We start from the raw sequence: 21,311 nt of genomic DNA, 5'->3' as shown, positions 1-21,311 counted from the left end.
ATTCAAAGCAGTGGAAAAATTTAGAACATGATAGACACAAAGTGCCGGAGTAACTCAGCGGGCCAGGCAGCATCTCCCGAGAATGTGGATAGGTGACGTTTCAGGATCGTGGCCCTCCTTCAGGGTTTTGTGACTTCAGACTCTGAAGAAGGGTCCCGACCTGAAATGTCACCCATCCATTTTCTCCAGAGTTGCTGCCTGACCCGCAAAGTTACTCCAAAGTTACTCTATCTTTGGTATGAACCATTATTACAATAGAAGAGGGAGTTGGTTAATCATGGTGGTGCAGCGGTAGAGTTGTTGCCTTATGCCCCTGTCCCACTTAGGAAACCTGAACGGAAACCTCTGGAGACTTTGCGTCCCAAACAAGGTTTCTGTGCGGTTCCCGGAGGTTGCAAGCGGTTGCCGGAGGTTGCAGGTAGTGGAAGCAGGGAGGGAGACTGACAAAAACCTCCGGGAACCTCCGGGAACCTTGGGTGGGGCGCAAAGTCTCCAGAGGTTTCCGTTCAGGTTTCCTAAGTGGGACAGGGGCATTACAGCGCCAGAGACCAGGTTCGATCCTGACTACGGGTGCCATCCTTACGGATCTGCATGTTCTCACCGTGATCTGCGTGGGTTTCCTCCGGTTTCCTCCTAAATCCCAAAGACGTGCAGGTGTATAGTGTCGAGTGCATAGGCTCCTGTATATTGTCCCTAGCCTGTAGAATGAAACTAGTGAACCAGTGATTGCTGGTCAATGCGGACCCATTGGGCCAAAGGGCCTGTTTCTACACTGTATTTCTATACCTGTTCTGCCATTCACACCTGATCTTTTAGCTCAGCGGTATTTTTCTCCACAATGTCCAAATCCCTTATTCTGTGTAATATATAAAACTCTATTGATGTCTGAAGATAGTCACAATATGCTGGAGTAACTCAGCAGGACAGGCAGCATCTCTGGATGGAAGGAATGTGTGACATTTCGGGTCGTTGCCCCTGAAAGTCTTGAATCTCTCCCCTTATGTCTATTCCCTCTTGTTTTTGAATCCTCTACCTTTGGAAACAGAATGTGCGTTTTCGAGCTCAGTCTGAAGAAGGGTCTCGACCCGTTGAGTTACTCCAACATTTTGTGTCTATCTTCCAAAGAGTTACTATCTTATATAGTATGTAGGCTTGGATAGAGTGGATGAGGATTAGTGGGAGAGTCTCGGATTAGGGGTCATAGCCTCAGGATTAAAGGACGTTCTATTAGGAAGGAGATGAGGAGGAATTTCTTTAGTCAGAGGGTGATGAATCTATGGAATCACTGAAACATAGAAAACAGGAGCAGGAATATGCCATTCGGCCCTTCAAGCCAACACCGCCATTCAATATGATCATGGCTGATCACCCTAAATCAGTATCCTATTCCTGCTTTCTCCCCATATCCCTTGATCCCGTTAGCCCTAAGAGCTGTATCTAATTCTCTCTTGAAAACATGCAGTGAATTGGCCTCCATTGCCTTCTGTAGCAGAGAATTCCACAGATTCACAACTCTCTGGGTGAAAACGTTTTTCCTCATCTCAGTCCTAAAAGGCCTACCCCTTATTCTTAAACTGTGACCCCTGGTTCCGTACTCCCCTGACATCGGGAACATTTTTCCTGCATCTAGCCTGTCCAATCTCTTAAGAATTTTGTATGTTTCCATAAGATCCCCTCTCGTCCTAAATTCCAGTCGATCTATTCTTTCATCACATATCAGTCCTGCCTTCCCGGGAAGACTGTGGAGGCCAAGTCAGTGGATATTTTTAAGGCGGAGATAGATAGATTCTTGATTAGTACGGCCGTCAGAGGTTATGGGGAGAAGGCAGGAGATGGGGTTAGGTGGGAGAGATAGATCAGCCATGATTGAATGGTGGAGTAGGCTTGATGGGCCGAATGGCTCAATTCTACTGCTATCTCTTATGACCTTATGAAAGAAGTCTCTTTTCATCTCAATCCTAAATGTCCTTTGATCCCTGGTTCTGGACATGACACCCACCGAAAACATCATCCTTGCTTCCACTCTACAGTTGTTAGAATTATATGCATTTCAGTTAGAACAGTTCCCATTCTTCCAAACACAACAAAACCCTGCTGGTCCACCAAAGACCAGAGACAGTGAGGTTGGAGCCGGCGATGCCGGTGGTAGAGGAGAGGGAAGCGGGGTCTGTTCCTTCTGGAACTTCTGGAAGTGGCGGCACTGGTGAACGGCTGCGGCTCGCCTGCAGTCCGTTTGTTTATACTTTTTTGTGTTGTTTTTTTCGTTTTGTTTAGCTAAGTTTTTGGTTTTAGGTTGTGTTTATGTGTGTGGGGGGGAGGGGGGAGGGGGGGGGGGGTTGAAACAGGGCTTGCTGTCTCTCCCTTCAGTGGAATGCAACTTTTTTGTCGTATCCCCCTTCTCTGCCTCCGTCAGGACTCGCCCTGGGCTCGCTCCCGTGAGGGCGGCCCAGCTTGGGGCTGGAATGGTGCTCCCGTGAGGGGCTGTGACGCTCCCGTGAGGGCGGCCTGGCGCGGGGCTGAGACGCTCCTGTCGGGGCAGCCCAGCTCGAGGGAAACGGCGCTCCCGTGTGGGCGGCCCAGCCCGAGGGAAACGGTGCTCCCATCGGGGCAGCCCAGCCCGAGGGAAATGGCGCTCCCGTGGGGGCGGCCCAGCCCGAGGGTGGATCGGCGCTCACGTGAGGGCGACCTGGCTCAGGACTGGAACGGTGCTCCGGTGGCTGAGACAGCGTTCTGGCGGCGGCGGCCTGAATCCGGGGTTCGGCCGCGGGCCAGTGGACGACGTCGTCAACAGCTGCGTCCGCTGGACTGGAGGGCGGCAGCTTCGACCACCCCGGGCCGCGGTGTTTGAACCGGCCCGTTGCGGAGCTCGGTGAGCCGCGGGACTGACTTACCATAGCCCGGTGGGGTATCGCCTCAGCGCAGAGGGAGAAGAGGAGGGAAGAGACTGCAGCCCTAAGATTTTTGCCTCCACCACAGTGAGGAGGTGCTTGGTGGACTCACTGTGGTGGATGTTAATTTGTGTTTACTGTCTGTTCTGTTGTCTATTATTGTATTATTGTATGTATGACTGCAGGCACGAAATTTCGTTCAGACATGAAAGGTCTGAATGACAATAAAGGAAATTCAATTCCACCGGACCCTCGAGGTCGGTTGCAGAAGTCTCCCAACCCCCAGGGAACAAAGGTGGACGGGCGAGGAGAGGACAAAGGAAGGCGATGGCTGGAGGCCCTGCAGCAGCCTGTGTATGCCTGGAATTGGCACATAGAAACATAGAAAATAGGTGCAGGAGTAGGCCATTCGGCCCTTCGAGCCTGCACCGCCATTCATGGCTGATCATGGCTGATCATCCAACTCAGTATCCTGTACCTGCCTTCTCTCCATACCCCCTGATCCCTTTAGCCACATGGGCCACATCTAACTCCCTCTCAAATATAGCCAATGAACTGGCCTCAACTACCTTCTGTGGCAGAGAATTCCAGAGATTCACCACTCTCTGTGTGAAAAACGTTTTTCTCATCTCGGTCCTAAAAGACTTCCCCCTTATCCTTAAACTGTGACCCCTTGTTCTGGACTTCCCCAACATCGGGAAAAATCTTCCTGTATCTAGCCTGTCCAACCCCTTAAGAATTTTGTACGTTTCTATAAGATCCCCCCTCAATCTTCTAAATTCTAGCGAGTACAAGCCGAGTCTATCCAGTCTTTCTTCATATGAAAGTCCTGACATCCCAAGAATCAGTCTGGTGAACCTTCTCTGCACGCCCTCTATGGCAAGAATGTCTTTCCTCAGATTATGAGATCAAAATATAGGCATCGCTCATAACAACTCGAGTGTGGACTGGACTTGGAAAATGACTTCAAAACATGATGCCACTTGCATGCAAGCTTAGTAGACTATTTCTGTACAATTCGAAGATAGACATAAAATGCTGGAGTAACTCAGCGGGACAGGCAGCATCTCTGGAGAGAAGGAATGGGTAACGGTTTGGATCGAGACCCTTCTTCAGACTGTCTGCCTGTCCCACTGAGTTACTCCAGCATTTTGCATATATCTTCGATTTAAACCAGCATCTGCAGTTCTTTCCTACACATTTCTGTACAATTGTTCAGCTTAGTTTGGAGATACAGCGCAGAAACAGGCCCTTCGGCCCACCGAGTCCACACTGACCAGCGATCCCCGTACGCTAACACTCTAATGGGTGACTTTTCAGGTCGAGACCCTTCTTCACAGGACATCCTTCATCTGAAGAAGGGTCTCGATCTGAAACATCACCCATTCCTTCTCTCCAGAGATGCTGCCTGGCCCGCTGAGTTACTCCAGCTTTTTGTGTCTATCTTCTGTTTAAACCAGCAGGAAGTTCCTTCCTACACTGTGACTGCTGGTTTGGAAAGAGTGAATGTGAACAAATCCCTCAAAAGTGAGATGCTTCTTTCAGAAGATGATGCCAGATGTCAATGTGTTTGCCAATAAATAATAATTCTAGGCTCTGTTTCCTCACTTTACACAGCAACCTACTTACCAATGTTTCACACAAATAAAGAGAGACCAAGCTTGTCATTTCAACAAAATCTGAAACTTGTAGTCGGCTAAATTATGCTTTAAAACACCGCAGGAAGAAACTTCATTCACATACATACATAGAAAATAGGTGCAGGAGTAGCCAGCACCGCCATTCAATATGCCTGTCCCGCTGAGTTACTCCAGCATTTTGTGTCTCTCTTCGGTTTAAAGCAACATCTACAGTTCCTTCCTACACACAGTGAACAGTTACAGGATATAGGAAATAACGTTTAGTGCAAGATAAAGTCCTGAAATGTCCAATTAAAAATAGTCCGACGTCTCCAATGAGATAGATGGAAGGTCATGACCACTCCCTTGTTGGTGACTGGATGGTTCGGTTGCCTGACAATGGCTCTGGATTGAAGCCGTTGAACACCTGCTTGTCGTGCTGCGTGCTCCGCTGGGCTCCTCGAAGTTCTGCAACGTGGCGGCGGGTGGTCGTTATCGCTGCGCGGGCTCGGGGAAGCGTGGTGGAAAAGTGGCTGTGGCGGCCATCGCAGTGGACGACCTCCTCTCTGTCTCCCCCGCCCAATCGTCTGATCCCCTCTCTCTCTCCCCCCTCTCTTTTCCCCCTCCTCTCTCTCTCTCCCCCTCCTCTATCTCTCTCCCCCTCCTCTCTCTCGCCCCTCCTCTCCCCCTCCCTCCCTTCCACCCCATCCCCCTCCCCTCACCACCTCCCCTCCACCCCCTCCCCCCTCCACTCCACCTGCCGGCCCCCCCTCATCACCCTCCCTCCCCTGCACCCCTTCCCCTTCCCCGCCTACCCCCCGACCTCCCTCTCCCCCCTCCCTTCCCCCCGTCATCACCCTCCCTCCCCTGCACCCCTTCCCCGCCTACCCCCCGACCTCCCTCTCCCCCCTCCCTTCCCCTCACCTCTCCCCTGCACCTCTCCCCCTCAGTTCCCCTACCCCTACCCTCCCCTCCACCCTCCTCTCCCTCTCTCACACACCCTCCCCCTCTCTCCCCCCCCCCCCTCGCCTCCCCCTCTCTCTCACCCCTCTCTCCCCCCTCTCTCTCAGTCCTCTCCCCCTCTCTCTCTCACCCCTCTCCCCCCTCCTTCTCCAGCAAGAGGCCGGGATCACCTTATTTGAACATTTCATGCTTTATTTCTCGACTTATTCTCCATTCATTACTGATTAAGTCAAAAGACTTTGAAATTAAAACCACCAGCTTCAAGTTATGACGTCACAATGGCTCCGCTAGCAGAGACAGGCCTCAATGAAGATTTCACCCCATATTTGACACGTTATTCGCGATTAAAGCTTTAAAAATGCCAACTTTCACAAGGTTTTTACATACTCTGATTCACACCTTTCCCCTCGAGGCCGAGAGCACTTTCACTGTACATGTTATGCTTTATTTCTCGACTTATTACTGATTAATTGCCTTGAATCTCAAACCGACCAGCTTCAAATGATGACGTCTTTGAATTTCAAACTGACCAGCTTCGAATGGTGATGTCACCATGGCAGCTTGAACTGATGATGTCACAATTGGATTTTTTTCTAAGTAGCACTGCTGAGGGAGGCAAGGGGTGCTTGAATCTTACGTTCGGGAACAGCTTGAGTTGGAGGACAGCACATCCCGTGGGGGCTACGGGTAGGGAACGGGTGCGTTGGGGGAGCAGACCCAACGGGTCTACACTTGGTCTGGTAACTATATAAACTTTCTTCCGTAATCAGGGAATGATTCACATCACATCGTATAGTGATAGGCCTCGACAGAGTGGATGTGGAGAGGTCTTTTCCAACAGTGGGAGAGTCAAGGACCAGAGGTCATAGCCTCAGAATTAAAGGATGTTCATTTAGGAAGTAGATGAGGAGGAATTTCTTTAGTCAGAGGGTGGTGAATCTGTGGAATTCATTACCACAGAGGGCTGTGGAGGCGTAGTCAATGGATATTGTTAAGGTGGAGATTAGCAGATTCTTAGGTGTTGAGCCGAGATGGTCCCGCGAAGGTCGGGCGTGATTACATGCGTATGCACAGCCGTCTGGAGCGCGTGACGTCATTTGAAGATGGACACAAAGCTGGAGTAACTCAGCGGAACCGGCAGCATCTCTGGAGAGAAGCAATGGGTGATGTTTCGTATCGAGACTCTTCTTCAGTCTGAAAAGAGTCTTGACCCGAAACTTCACCCATTCCTTCTCTCCAGAGATCCTGCCGGTCCCACTGAGTTACTCCTGAATTTTGAGTCTATCTTCAATTTTTTTGGCACCGCTCTTTTTTTTTTTTTTTTCTTCTTTTTTTAACATTAAAATGATTTTGTTTATTGCACCAACGAAGCATTAATCAGGGCCATCTAAACAGACAGCTACTGTGAGAAAATACATTCATCTGCTATCCGCTGAATGCACGAGTGTTCATCTTCAGGGACTGACGTCAAACAGAGACAGTTCTCATCGCACAGCTGCCAGACAAAATAAACCCACAGTGAGCTACAACTGTCCAAGTGGAGTAACGCTTCCAACCAGAGTCAGTGCTGAGGGAATGAGCCCGTATCACTGCCACAACAAGTGTCGGGAGCGGTGCAGGCCAGGGCTGTGCAGAATAGTGGCTAGACAAGGAGAGGCTGGTTTGAGGGGAATCTGAATGTCAGGCTGTGTGGTAGACATTGGCCAATGTAGCACTGACACACAAACATAAACACCCACAAACACACACACACACGCACACTCAGAGACACACACATACAGTTCACACACACACACACACACACACACACACACACACACACACACACACACACACACACACACACACACAACAGAGTTCACACTCCCAAAAACACACATATAGTTCACACACTCACAAATACAGACACACGCATACACACACGAACAAACACACATGCACACAGACCCAGACCCACACACACTCATACCCACACACACACCCAGATCACACACTGGCATACGCACACACAACAAAATCTCTAAATGAAACTAAACTGAATTGAAATGCCACTTGGGTTGGACGAGTTGGACCAAAGGGCCTGTTTTTCATTCTGTACGACTACTCTGTGAAATGAGAATGTATTTCTGTTCATCCGATTGTAACCTACACGGGTAGCATTGAGGATGTCTCTAAGTGGGCTCTTCATTCTGGATGTGTGCGGCGAGTTCGTTGGACAGCCTGAGTCGTTGACCCTTCCAGTTGAAGTGCGACGGGGGCCCGGTTTCTGGTCCACTGCTGGTGTATTCAAAGTGGCCGCTAAGCTCAAAGGCCAGGGCGGACTTGACCAGTCCCACGCCACCTGTTCTCTCCGCTCTGGGAGTAGAAGTGGGGGCGGATCCGGACCACAACGGCCGTGAGCCCCAGGCCGAGTTCGGCGATCGTTTGCCTGCTTCTGCGGCTGTTGAAGGTGAGACGTGTCACGCCAGGGTCTTGGGCCTGTCCCACTTTGACCGTCAGTTCCACGACAGGCTGGTGGCGCGCTAAGATTACGTTCACTACAAAAATTTCGGAGCCCCGCGCGATGTCGCACACAACTCCGCTCTTCTAAGTGGGACCGGCCATACGATGCCCGTGCGCCTCAATGATACCACGAGGTCGCGTAATTTGTGTGCCAAGGACACGTAAGTGGGACAGGCCCTTATGGGGTTATGGGGAGAAGGCAGGAGAATGGGGTTAAGAGGAATAGATTAATCAGCCATGATTGAATGGTGGAATAGACTTGATGTGCCGAATGGCCTAATTCTACTCCTGTCAATTATGAACATGAATCATCTGATCGGATCGAATGAAAGAGAGAGACGAGAGACTGCAGACTCTGGAATCTTGGCCATTTCCCATCACAGATGCAGCCTGACCACTCAGTTCATCCAGGATTTAGTCTTTTGTTCTAGCTGTAATCGAATTGCATGCATAATAATTGGCAAAACACAAAGTGCTGGAGGAACTCAACTGTGGAGGGAATGAACAGACAGCTTTTCAGCTTTTCAGGTTGGGCCCCTTCTTCAGACTGCAGTATCATCAGTCTGGTCCTTCCACAGAGGCTGTCTAACCCACTGAGTTTCTTCAACACTTTGTGTTTTACTTTAATATATCAGGCAACTGAAGCATCCTACCGCAACCAGAGAGCAGTCATTTGTGACCCTCGGACTATCTTTGATCGGAATTTAGTGGCTTCACCTTGCACAAAACGTTATTCCCTTATCATGCATCTGTACACAATATACAATATACAATAGACAATAGGTGCAGGAGTAGGCCATTCGGCCCTTTGAGCCAGCACCGCCATTCAATATGATCATGGCTGATCATCCCCAATCAGTACCCCGTTCATGCCTTCTCCCCATATCCCCTGACTCCGCTATTTTTAAGAGCCCTATCTAGCTCTCTCTTGAAAGCATCCAGAGAACCTGCCTCCACCGCCCTCTGAGGCAGAGAATTCCACAGACTCACAAATCTCTGTGAGAAAAAGTGTTTCCTCATCTCCGTTCTCAATGGCTTACTCCTTATTCTTAAACTGTGGCCCCTGGTTCTGGTCTCCCCCAATATCGGGAACATGTTTCCTGCCTCTAGCGTGTCCAAGCCCTTAACAATCTTATAAGTTTCAACTGTGAATGAATCGATTGTAATCATGTAATGTCTTTCCATTGACTGCTAGCACGCAACAAAAGCTTTTCTCTCTACCTCGGTACACGTGACAATAAACTAAACTGAACTGAACTGAATTTTAATTATTAAAAAAGTTGCTACCAGTGTTATCATTTTATGCATCGTCTTCACGAGGACTCAACAAACTTTTTATTCTGCCATTGAGCATTTTGTGATTCTGGCACTTAATGCAACTAGAGAAAAACTTTTTTTTAAATTACTAATGTCCTCCCTTCTCTTTCCGACTGACTCCTCCACTGATATAACAGTGGCATTAGCGTTCTTTCTGTTTCATTGCTGCCATCTTTGATCTGCTGGCCATTACCTACCTCCAATCAATAAAATATATTTTCCTTTCAGTTTTTGGTGACTTTGTGTGCGTACCATTTCAGCTGCCCACGTTATTTTAGTATGGTGCACTTTCGTGTGACTCATGGAGTCATGCAGCACAGTAGCAGATGTAATGTGTGTGAAGGAACTGCAGATGCTGGTTTAAATCGAAGATAGACACAAAAACCTGGAGTAACTCAGCGGAGGTACACAAAAAAGCTGGAGAAACTCAGCGGGTGTATAGAGCGAAGGAAATAGGCAACCTTTTGGGCCGAAACCCTTCTTCAGAACTGCTGGAGAGAAGGGGGGTATCACAGAGGGGGGGAGCAGTTAGAGAGGAGGTTGTGAAACTGTCTCCGGAGAGAGGAGGAGAACTTCTTCAAAGTAGGCATACCTTGAGGAGATTTCGCAGTGGAGTAGACAAAGTGTTTAAGAAGGAACTGCAGATGCTGGAAAATCGAAGGTACACCAAAAAGTTGGAGAAACTCAGCGGGTGCAGCAGCATCTATGGAGCGATGGAAATAGGCAACGTTTCGGGCCGAAACCTTTCTTCAGACTGTAACTCAGCGGGACAGGCAGCAACTCTGGAGAGAAAGAATGGTGGCATTTCGAGTAAAGACCCTTCTTCAGACTCATCATCTAACTCGCCCATGCCGACAAAGACGCTCGGTTCATAAGCGATAGGGGCAGAATTAGGCCCATTGACTACTCCACCAGTCTGAAGAAGGGTTTCGGCCCGAAACGTTGCCTATTTCCTCACCCGCTGAGTTTCTCCAGCACTTTTATCTAACTTCACCATTCAATCATGGTTGATCTATCTTTCCCTCCTACCCCATTCTCCTGCCTTCTCCCCTTAACCCCTAACACCTGTACCAATTAACTATCTATCTATCTCTGCCTAAAAAATACCCGTTGACTTGGCCTCCACAGCCTTCTGTGGCAATGAATTCCACAGATTCGCCACCCACTGACTAAAGAAATTCCTCCTCATCTCCTTTCTAAAGATACGCCCTTTAATTCAGAGGCTATGAACTCTGGTCCTAGACTGTCCCACTAGTGGAAACATCCTCTCCACATCCACTCTATCCAGGCCTTTCACTAATCTGTAAGTTTCAATGAGGTCCCCCCTCAACCTTCTAAACTCCAGTGAGTAGAGGCCCAGTGCCGTCAAATGCTCATCATATATTAACCCACTCATTCCCGGGATAACCTCGTCCCATTTACCCACATTTGGCCCATGTTCTGCTAAATCCTCTCTTTCCATTTATCTGCCCAAATGTCTTTTAACTTTTGTTATTTTATCTGCCTCAACTATTTCTTCTTTTAAAAAAATCAAAATAAACTTTATTCAGGATAAAAAATATTACAAAACAAGAACTGTGCAAAATTCCTCCGACATTCTCCACAGCTGTACATTCATTCATTCGTGTTATATTTGGTTGTGTACCCAAAAATACATAATTATACAAGGCTGGAGTAACTCAACGGGACAGGCAGCATCTCTGGGGAGAAGGAATGAGTGACATTTCGGGTCTCAACCCGTCCTCAGTCTGAGGAAGGGACTCGACCCGAAACGTCACCTATTCCTTCTCTCCATAGATACTGCCTCACCCGCTGAGTTTCTCCAGCATTTTCGTCTACCGTCGATTTTTCCAGCATCTGCAGTTCTTTATTAAACACTTCCCACTCATGTGGCACCCTAGGGTGATATCCCTTCCCTTGTTTGAGGGTCGTCTCATAAGTTCATACGTTTTTAAGGAATCGGGGCAGAAATAGGCCATTCAGCCCATCAAGTCTACTCTGCCATTCAATCATGGCTGATCTATCTCTCCCTCCTAACCCCATTCTCCTGCTTTCTCCCCATAACCTCTGACACCCGTACTAATCAAGAAAGACCCTCCACCACATTCTGCCCCTCAACTGTTTCGTCTGGCAGCTCATTCCACTCAATGTGAAAAGGTTGCCCCTCAGGTTCCTATCAAATCTTGCCCCTCACACCTTTTTTTTTTTTTTTTTTTTTTTTTAAAAGGTTCAAAGGTTGATTTATTGTCACATACACCTAGATGTAGTGAAATTCTTTTTGCCAATGCAGCACATAAAAAAGAATACAAACATAACAATAATAAATAGCTTTAACATAAAAACATCCCCCCACAATGGTTCCCATTATGGGGTAAGGCACAAAGTCCAGTCCCATCCCCAATGTCCACCCATAGTCAGGCCTATTGAGGCCTCCACAGTTGCCTCTACGGAGGCCCGATGTTCCAGGCCGTCCTCGCCGGGTGATGATGTTCCGGCGTCGGGAGAGTCCTCTCAGCGGCTTGGGAACCCTGGAACGGCCGCCTCCCTACTCGAGACCGTGGCTTCCGGAGCCGACAAGGCCGCGCCGAATGGAGCTCAACTGGCGATCTCGTCGAGAGATCCCAGGCTCCCGATGGAAAGTTCAGCGCCGCCGCCCGCAGTCGCTCCACAGACCCGCAGCTCCGCAACGGACCCAGCTCACCGGAGTTCCAGCTCAGCGACCCAGGCAAGGCACCGCCCGCCCCGCAATGGTGCTCCAGCGCTGCACCGCCGTCCTCAGACCCACAGCTCCGCCGCCGCCGATGCCAGTGCCGTCGATGCCGAGGCTCCGGGCGGTCCCCTCGCTCCTCGGACCCGCAGCTCCGCAGCCGCCGCCGATGCCGCCGCCGCCGATGCCGATGCCGAGGCTCCGGGCAGTCCCCTCAGGAAATGCCGCTCCAGGCCCGCTGGTAGGCCACGAGGACGGGTCGAAAGTGCAGCCCGGAGAAAAGCTGCATCTCCGACCAGGTAGGGACCCTGAAAATTTGTTTCCCCCTTCCCCCCCCCCCTCCCAACACATAAAAAAGCTAGAACTCCTTAAAAACAAAACACTAAACTAACTAAAAATAAGAAAAAAGAAATGAAAAACAGACAGCTGCAGGCTAGGCAGCCATACCCCCTACAGGTCGGCGCCCTACGGCTTCTCATTCATGATTACCTTACTCTAGGGAAAAGGCTTCCATTCACCCTACCTATTCTCCTCTAACTCTCTGTGTGAAAAAAACTTGCCTCGTCCCTCTCCTTTAAACGTTGCCCCTTTCACCTTAAAGCTATGCCCCCTTGTTACTTTAGACTTTACTTTAGACCTTAGAGATACAACGCAGAAATAGGCCCTTCGGTCTATGCTGACCAGCGATCCCTGCACACTAGCACCAGCGATCAGCCTGTACAATAACACTCTCCTACACACTAGGGACAATTTTAAAACTTATCAAGGCCAATTAACCTACGAACCTGTACGTCTTTGGAATGTGGGAGGAAACTGGAGCATCCAGAGAAAACACATGCAGTCACAGGGAGAACGTTCAATCTCCATACAGACAGCACCCCATAGATAGGATCGAACCCGGGTCTCTGGCATTGTAAGGCGGAAACTCTACAGCTGCGCCACCGTGCCGTCCCAGATAAAGAGACCACTGTGCTATACAAATGCCACTCCCAGTCAAACTCCTCGGTCTTCCTTTCAGATTTTTGTAAGCTGCGGTATTTTACTTTTGAGGTAAAGAAGGTGCAGGTGGGAGACATAATTGTATTTATTACTGAATTACTTCCAATTTTGATCCTGTGATCCTGCTTTAAATCCAACCCTTCTCCGTGACAATATGATATGAGTGCATTATAAGGTCATGAGGTCATAAGCGATAGAGAGGTCATGCGGTCATAAGCGATAGAGATGGTCTAATTCTAGATATAGGAGTAGAATTAGACCATTCAGCCCATCGTCTACTCCGCCATTCAGTCATGGTGATCTATCTTTCCCTCTCAACCCCATTCTCCTGCCTTCTCCCCATATCCGCTGACACCCGTACTAATCAAGAATCCAGCTATCTCTGCCCTAGCATTCTTGTAAGGCTCTCTAGATAGTCACAACATGCTGGAGTAGCTCAGTGGCTCAGGCAGCAACTCTGGAGAAAAGGAATCGGTATAGTTTGGCGTCGAGACCCTACTTCAGACAGGGCACAAGTCTGAACAAGACAAGTCTGCAGAAGGGTCTCGACCTGAAATGTCAGCTATTCCTTTTCTCCAGAGATGCTGCCTGATGCATTGAGTCAAGGGCCTGTCCCACGAGCATGCGACTGCAGGCGGCAAGCGCGGCCTAACGTGATCGCTTGAGCCGTACGGCCTCGCGGAGCCGGTCCCACTTCGATCGCCGGAGCTATATGGAGTTGTGTGGAGCTGGTCCCGACACCACGCGGGGCTCAGAAAAACTAACACCGTCCAAAAATTCCACGCTGCAACGGCCTACCGGCCCGCAGCCGCATTGAGGCCGTATGCATCACCTCGACGCCGTATGCAGCGTCTTGACGGCGTACGTCTAGCGTGAACTTCCCACGGACTTCGCTCGAACTTCACGTCAACTCGTACGGGATCACTCGACGTCCGCGCGGCCCCCGCTTACGGTTTGGTCGTGCTCGCCGCATGCAGTCGCATGCTGGTGGGACAGGCCTTTACTCCAGATTTTTGTGTCCATCTTCTGTTTAAACCAGCATCCACAGTTCCTGCCCACACAGTCTTGCTCTCTAATTGTGATTAAAAAAGAATCTGCACTGCAGAAATTAAATGGGTCACAATATTTGATTTTGAGCTATTCTTTTCCATACTTACTACTCCAGTTCTATTACTTAGCCAGATAATTATCTAATTTGTATTTTAATCTGTGCTGCCTGTGAATCTACAGTATGCTACTGCATATTTATCCACATTCTTACCCCCTGTAGATAGACATAAAGTGCTGAAATAACTCAGCGGGTTCAGCAGCATAGTCATAGAGTCATACAGTGTGGAAACAGGCCCTTCTGCCCAGCTTGCACACACTGACCATCATGTCCCACCTACACTGGTCCCACTTACTTGCCTTTGGTCCATATCCCTCCAAACTTGTCCTATCCATGTACCTGTTCAATTGTTTCTTAAACGTTGGGATAGTCCCAGCCTCAACTACCTCCTCCGGCAGCTTTACAAACTCCCACCACCCTCTGTGTGAAAACGTTACCCCACAGATCCCTATTAAATCTTTTCCCCTTCACCTTAAGCCTCTGCCCTCTGGTCCTCGATTCACCTACCCTGGGCAAAGGATTCTGTGTATCAACCAAATCTATTAATCTCATGATTTTATACACCTCTACAAAATCACCCCACATCCTTCTGTGCTCCAAGGAATAGAGATCCAGCCTACTCAACCTCTCCCGATAGCTCAGACCCTAGAGTCCTGGCAACATCCTCGTAAATTTCCAATAACATGTTGGTAAATTTACCAACATCTGGTTGCTCTGGATTCCTCCTGCATCCCAAAGACATAGAAACATAGAAAATAGGTGCAGGAGGAGGCCATTCAGCCCTTTGAGCCAGCACCACCATTCATTGTGATCATGGCTGATCGTTCCCTATCAATAACCCATGCCTGCCTTCTCCCCATATCCCTTGACTCCACTAGCCCCTAGGGCTCTATCTAACTCTCTCTTAAATCCATCCAGTGACTTGGCCACTGCTCTCTGTGGCAGGGAATTCCATAAACTCACAACTCTCTGGGTGAAAAAGTTTTTTCTCACCTCAGTCTTAAATGACCTCCCCTTTATTCTAAGACTGTGGCCCCTGGTTCAGGACTCGCCCAACAATGGGAACATTTTTCCTGCATCTAGCCTGTCCAGTCCTTTTATAATTTTATATGTTTCTATAAGACACCCCCTCATCCTTCTAAACTCCAGTGAATACAAGCCTATTCTTTTCAATCTTTCCTCATATGACAGTCCCGCCATCCCAGGGATCAATCTCGTGAACCTACGCTGCACTGCCTCAATCACAAGGATGTCCTTCCTCAAATTAGGAGACCAAAACTGTACACAATACTCCAGATGTGGTCTCACCAGAGCCCTGTACAACAGCAGAAGAACCTCTTTACTCCTATACTGAAATCCTCTTGTTATGAAGGCCAACATTCCATTAGCTTTCTTGAACGGTTTTTAGGTTAATTGGGTTGTGTAAATTCCCCCTATTGTGCAGGATGCGAATGTGGGATAACATAGAACTAGTGTACGGGTGACTCGGTGGGCCGAAGGTCCTGTTTCCACGCTGTATCTCTAACCTAAACTAAACTAAACGAAAAGAAGACAGTTGTTAGGTCATTATCCCTGTACTGTAGGATGGATGGTGCTATATACTGGTCTGGTCCCTAATGAAGGCGCTATTAAACTTTAAAAAAACAAAGAAGAATTTGAATATGTGAAATTAAAACAGATATACTGTCATCATCTCATTCCTGGTTGTGAGAGCTCTTTGTGTGCAAAAGCTGCAGTGTTTCATACAACTCAACAGGGACCCTACGTTATATTGTACTTAATTGGCGGCAAAGGTCTCTCAAACATGGAGAAAGGCATTGCATAGCACATTGCACTGTCTGGTAAGCAATAGCTCCCTTCAGACACGTCTGCTATCAGTAATCAGTTTAGAAACATAGAAAATAGGTGCAGGAGTAGACCATTCATCCCTTCAAGCCAGCACCGCCATTCAATATAATCATGGCTGATCATCTAAAATCAGTACCCCAGGATGTACAGGATACAGGTAATTCGGCGATAGTTATGTTCTTAAGAAATATCACAATTAATAATAAGGGGTAGACCATTTAGAAATCAGATGAGGAAAAACTCTTTCGCCCAGAGTTGCGAATCTGTGGAATTCTCTGACACAGAAGGCAGTGGAGGCCAATTCGTTGGATGTATTCAAGAGATAGTTAGATTTAGCTCTTCGGGCTAACGGAATCAAGGGATATGGGGAGAAGGCAGGAACGGGGTACTTATTTTGGATGATCAGCCATGATCATATTGAATGGCGGTGCTGGCTCGAGACTCTTCTTCAGATGGAGTCTGGAGCCAACAATGGACCATTGTGGGCTCCAGCCTTCCTTGGTCATCGGTGCTGGCTCTGATTTGTTCTGTACCAGTTCATACCTCTGTTTATCTCACCCCTTTCTCTCAGTCTGAAGAAGGGTCTCGACCCAAAACGTCACCCATTCCTTCTCTACAGAGATGCTGCCTGTCCGGCTGAGTTACTCCAACTTTTTGTGTCTATCTTATGTCCAAATGTGGACTGAGATCAGAATAATCCAGCCCAAAAACCTTTCTCTTTTGCTTCCTTATAAGAGAATCCTGAGGAATCCTGAGGTAATGCAAATGGGCGGCATGGTGACCTAGAGTTAGAGCTACTGCCTTAAAGCGCCAAAGGCCCGGGTTCAATCCTGACTACGGGTGCTTGCTCAGTCAGTCTACTGAGAGGTCCCAACCCAAAAGATCTCCTGACCATTCCCTCCACAGATGCTGCCTGACCAGCTGAATTCCTCCAGAACTTTGTTGTTTTGATCGTCAGCATCTATGGTCCTACATCGCGGAAACAGGCCCTTTGGCCCAACATGCCCATGCTGACTAACATGCCCCACTTACATTTGTACTGCCTGCCTGCGTTTGGACTATATCTCTCTAAACCTGTCCAATCAATGTACCTGTCTGAATGTTTCTTAAACATTGTAATAGTCCCAGCCTCAACTACCTCCTCTGGCAACTCGTTCCATTTACCCACCACCCTTTGCGTTTAAAAAATGACACCTCAGTTTCCTATTAAATCTTTCCCTTGTCTACTGAAGTGAAATAGGAAGGAGCACACATAGGCATAGGGCCGGTGGCCCAGTGGAAGAGTTGCTGCCTTACAACGCCAGAGGCCCGGGTTCGACCCTGACTACGGGTGCTGTCTGTACGGAGTTTGTACGTTCTCCCCGTGGCCTGCGTGGGTTTTCTCCGAGATATTCGGTCTTCCCCCACACTCCAAAGACGTACAGGTTTGTATGTTAATTGGCTTGATATAATTGGAAATTGTCCCTAGTGTGTGTAGGAGAGTGCTCGTGTATGGGGTGATCGCTGGTCGGAGCGGACTCGGTGGGCCGAAGGACCTGTTTCCACTCTCTATCTCGAAACTAAACTAAGCGTTCGGGGAATCTTACAAAAGACAGTTGTTGTAAATGGAGAACAATATTATTCATTCAAGATAGACACAAAAAGCTGGAGTAACTCAGCGGGACAGGCAGCATCTCTGGAGAGAAGGAATGGGTGACTTTTCGGGTCGAGCCTCATTCAAGAGATGTTGTTTTCACTGGAACAGCAGACATATATTGTCCATCCTTAATTACAGAACTGGGAGCCAGTTCAAAGCCTAACAACACCAGGACAAATCACATAACATAAGAACTTTATTCCCTGAAAGACATTAATGGACCACCTAGGGTGTCCATGACCATCTGTTGCTCTAGTGGTAACCATTAAAGACCAAATGTTTTGATTCCAGACACTATTAATTAAGTCAATTTAAATCTGCCATAGTTTTAAGCTCCTGACTTGAAATGAATGATCCAGTCTACATGTTCCAGTCACTTCACCACAGTGCCACAGAATACTGCTTGTTAATATTGATCCATAACGATGTCTTACTGCTCATTACATTTACTCCTGACTTCCACAGTGTCTACGAAAGCAGTAGAATTCTGCTTTTGAAGAATAGATTTTCAGCAGTCGGAATTCAAAATATTTTATGCATGACCATAACTGACAGTGCTAGCGTGCGGGGATCGCAGGTCGGTGGGAACTGGGCTTGTTTCCGAGCACTGTATATCTAACTAAACTAAATTAAACTAAACCACCTCAAAATGACAATTGACACATAATAAGGGGCAAGAGGAAATCTTTTTGTCATGGATTTGAGGACACAGCTTTTATGTGAAAGGGACAAAGTTTAAAGGAAATATAAAAGGATGATGGGTATAGATGGGGTCGACAGTCAGAACCTTTTTGTCCTGGGTGGAAATGTCCAACAATAGTGGGCATCGCTATAAGGTGAGAACAGGGAAGTTTAATGGAGATGTGCAGGGCACGCTTTTTACACAGAGAGTGGTAAGGGCCTGGAACGCATTGACAGGGGTGGTGGTGGAGGAAGATACGATAGTGTGCGCTTAAGAGACTTTTAGATAGGCACATGGAAGTGCAGGGAATAGATTGATATGGATCAGGTGCAGGCAGATGAGACCAATTTAACTTGGCATCATGTTTGGCACAGACATTGTGGGCTGAAGGGCCCGTTCCTGTGCTGTACTCTTCTATGTACTATGAAACATGTGGGGTAAGATTTTTACACAGAGGATGGTGGGTGCTATGAGGTGTGATGGTGGTGGAGGCAGATACGATAGTGGCATTTAATGGGCTTTTAGAAGGTATGGTGGTTTTGAATAGAATGTATTTGAATTTCATCTACTGAAAGTCTGAAGAAGGATCCCGCCTCGAATCGTCACCTATTCATATACCTCCAGAGATGCTGCCTGACCCGCTGAATTACTCTAGCATTTTGTGTCAATCTTAGCTGACATATCCAACCTGTTCCTCAGTACATGTAACCACTCAATTAAACTAATGGCCAAAATAGACTTCTACCCCAATTGTGAGGTCAGGAGGAAATGCATTGATCCATAGACTCATCGTTATGGATCAATATTAATAAACGTAGGGAATGATATTAATCATGTACAGGCAGAGGAGATTAGGTTAGCTTGACATTACGTTTGGCAGTTCAGTTCAGTTCAGTTCGACACAAGCATTGTGAGTCGAAAGGCCTGTTCCTGTGCTGTCCTCTATGTTCTATCTTCTGTGAAATCTTTACTGAACCAAAATAATGCGGCCATAAGAAATGGAACTATCATAAGAGGAGCAATTTAACTTGTGGGTCAATTCCATTGTGGTTTAGTGGAATGTAAAGTAATCTCATTGAGACTGAAGAGGTTCTGAGACAAGGTAGATTTAAAGGTTGTGTTTAACAGACCTTTGGTTAAACACGTGGATATGCAGGGAATTGAGCAATATGGATTATTTGCAGGCAGAAGAGCACTAAACATGAGTTTAGAAACATAGAAACATAGAAAATAGGTGCAGGAGTAGGCCATTCGGCCCTTCGAGCCTGCACCGCCATTCAATATGATCATGGCTGATCATCCAACTCAGTATCCTGTACCTGCCTTCTCTCCATACCCCCTGATCCCTTTAGCCACAAGGGCCACATCTAACTCCCTCTTAAATATAGCCAAAAAACTGGCCTCAACTACATTCTGTGGCAGAGAATTCCAGAGATTCACCACTCTCTGTGTAAAAAATGTTTTTCTCATCTCAGTCCTAATAACCATATAACCATATAACCATATAACAATTACAGCACGGAAACAGGCCATCTCGACCCTTCTAGTCCATGCCGAACACATAATCTCCCCTAGTCCCATATACCTGCGCTAAGACCATAACCCTCCATTCCTTTCCCATCCATATAACTATCCAATTTATTTTTAAATGATAAAAACGAACCTGCCTCCACCACCTTCACTGGAAGCTCATTCCACACAGCTACCACTCTCTGAGTAAAGAAGTTCCCCCTCATGTTACCCCTGAACTTCAGTCCCTTAATTCTCAAGTCATGTCCCCTTGTTTGAATCTTCCCTACTGGGCAAGAGACTCTGGTTTAATAGATTTCCTTTTTATCCTTAAACTGTGACCCCTTGTTCTGGATTTCCCCAACATCGGGAACAATCTTCCTGCATCTAGCCTGTCCAACCCCTTAAGAATTTTGCAAGTTTCTATAAGATCCCCCCTCAATCTTCTAAATTCTAGCGAGTACAAACTGAGTCTATCCAGTCTTTCTTCATATGAAAGTCCTGACATCCCAGTAATCAGTCTGGTGAACCTTCTCTGTTTAGTTTAGTTTATGGCCATGTGTACCGAGGTACAGTGAAAAGCTCCTGTTGCATGCTAACCAGCAAGCAGAAAAACAATACATGATTATAATCGATCCATTTACAGTGTAGAGATACATGATAAAGGGAATAACATTCAATGCAAGACAAAGTTTAGTAAAGTCTGAATAAAGATAGTCCAAACATCTCCAGCGAGGTATATAGTAGCTCAGAACCACTCTTCATCTCTTGATAGGATGATTCAGTTGCCCGATAACAGCTGGGAAGAAACTGACCCTAAATCTGGAGGTAGATAAAAATGCTGGAGAAACTCAGCGGGTGAGGCAGCATCTATGGAGCGAAGGAAATAGGCGACGTTTTGGGTTGAGACCCTTCTTCAGACTGATGTGGGGGTGGGGGGGGGGGGGGCGGGAGGAAGAGGCAGAGACAGTGGGCTGTGGGAGAGCTGGGAAGGGGAAGGAAAGAAGGAAAAAGCAGGGACTCCTAAAATTGGAGAAGACAATGTTCATACCGCTGGGGTGTAAACTACTCAACCAAAATATTCATGTCATATGGTGAGAGAATGGAGCGGCTGGGCTTGTACACTCTGGAGTTTAGAAGGATGAGAGGTGATCTCATTGAAACATTTAAGATTGTTAAGGGCTCGGACACGCTAGAGGCAGGAAACATGTTCCCGATGTTGGGGGAGTACAGAGCCAGGGGCCACAGTTTAAGAATAAGGGGTAAGCCATTTAGAACGGAGACGAGGAAACCCTTTTTCTCACAGAGAGTGGTGAGTCTGTGGAATTCTCTGCCTCAGTGGAGGCAGGTTCTCTGGATGCTTTCAAGAGCGAGCTAGATAGGACTTAAAAATAGCGGAGTCAGGGGATATGGGGAGAAGGCAGGAACGGGGTACTGATGATCAGCCATGATCACATTGAATGGCGGTGCTGGCTCGAATGGCCGAATGGCCTACTCCTGCACCTACTGTCTATTCTCTATTGTCTATTGTCT

The 21,311-nt window shown here is 47.7% G+C and overlaps 1 protein-coding gene across 1 annotated transcript in view; it reads right to left on the bottom strand.

The window, feature by feature from the left end:
- LOC116985874 (5-hydroxytryptamine receptor 7-like) overlaps window positions 1-21,311 on the bottom strand; it is a 55,781-nt gene that overhangs the window by 880 nt on the left and 33,590 nt on the right. The window lies entirely within an intron of this gene.

Source organism: Amblyraja radiata, chromosome 1 (genome assembly GCF_010909765.2).
Source record: "Amblyraja radiata isolate CabotCenter1 chromosome 1, sAmbRad1.1.pri, whole genome shotgun sequence".
Classification (NCBI taxonomy): Eukaryota; Metazoa; Chordata; class Chondrichthyes; order Rajiformes; family Rajidae; genus Amblyraja; species Amblyraja radiata.
This window is presented reverse-complemented; position numbering and strand designations above follow the sequence as displayed.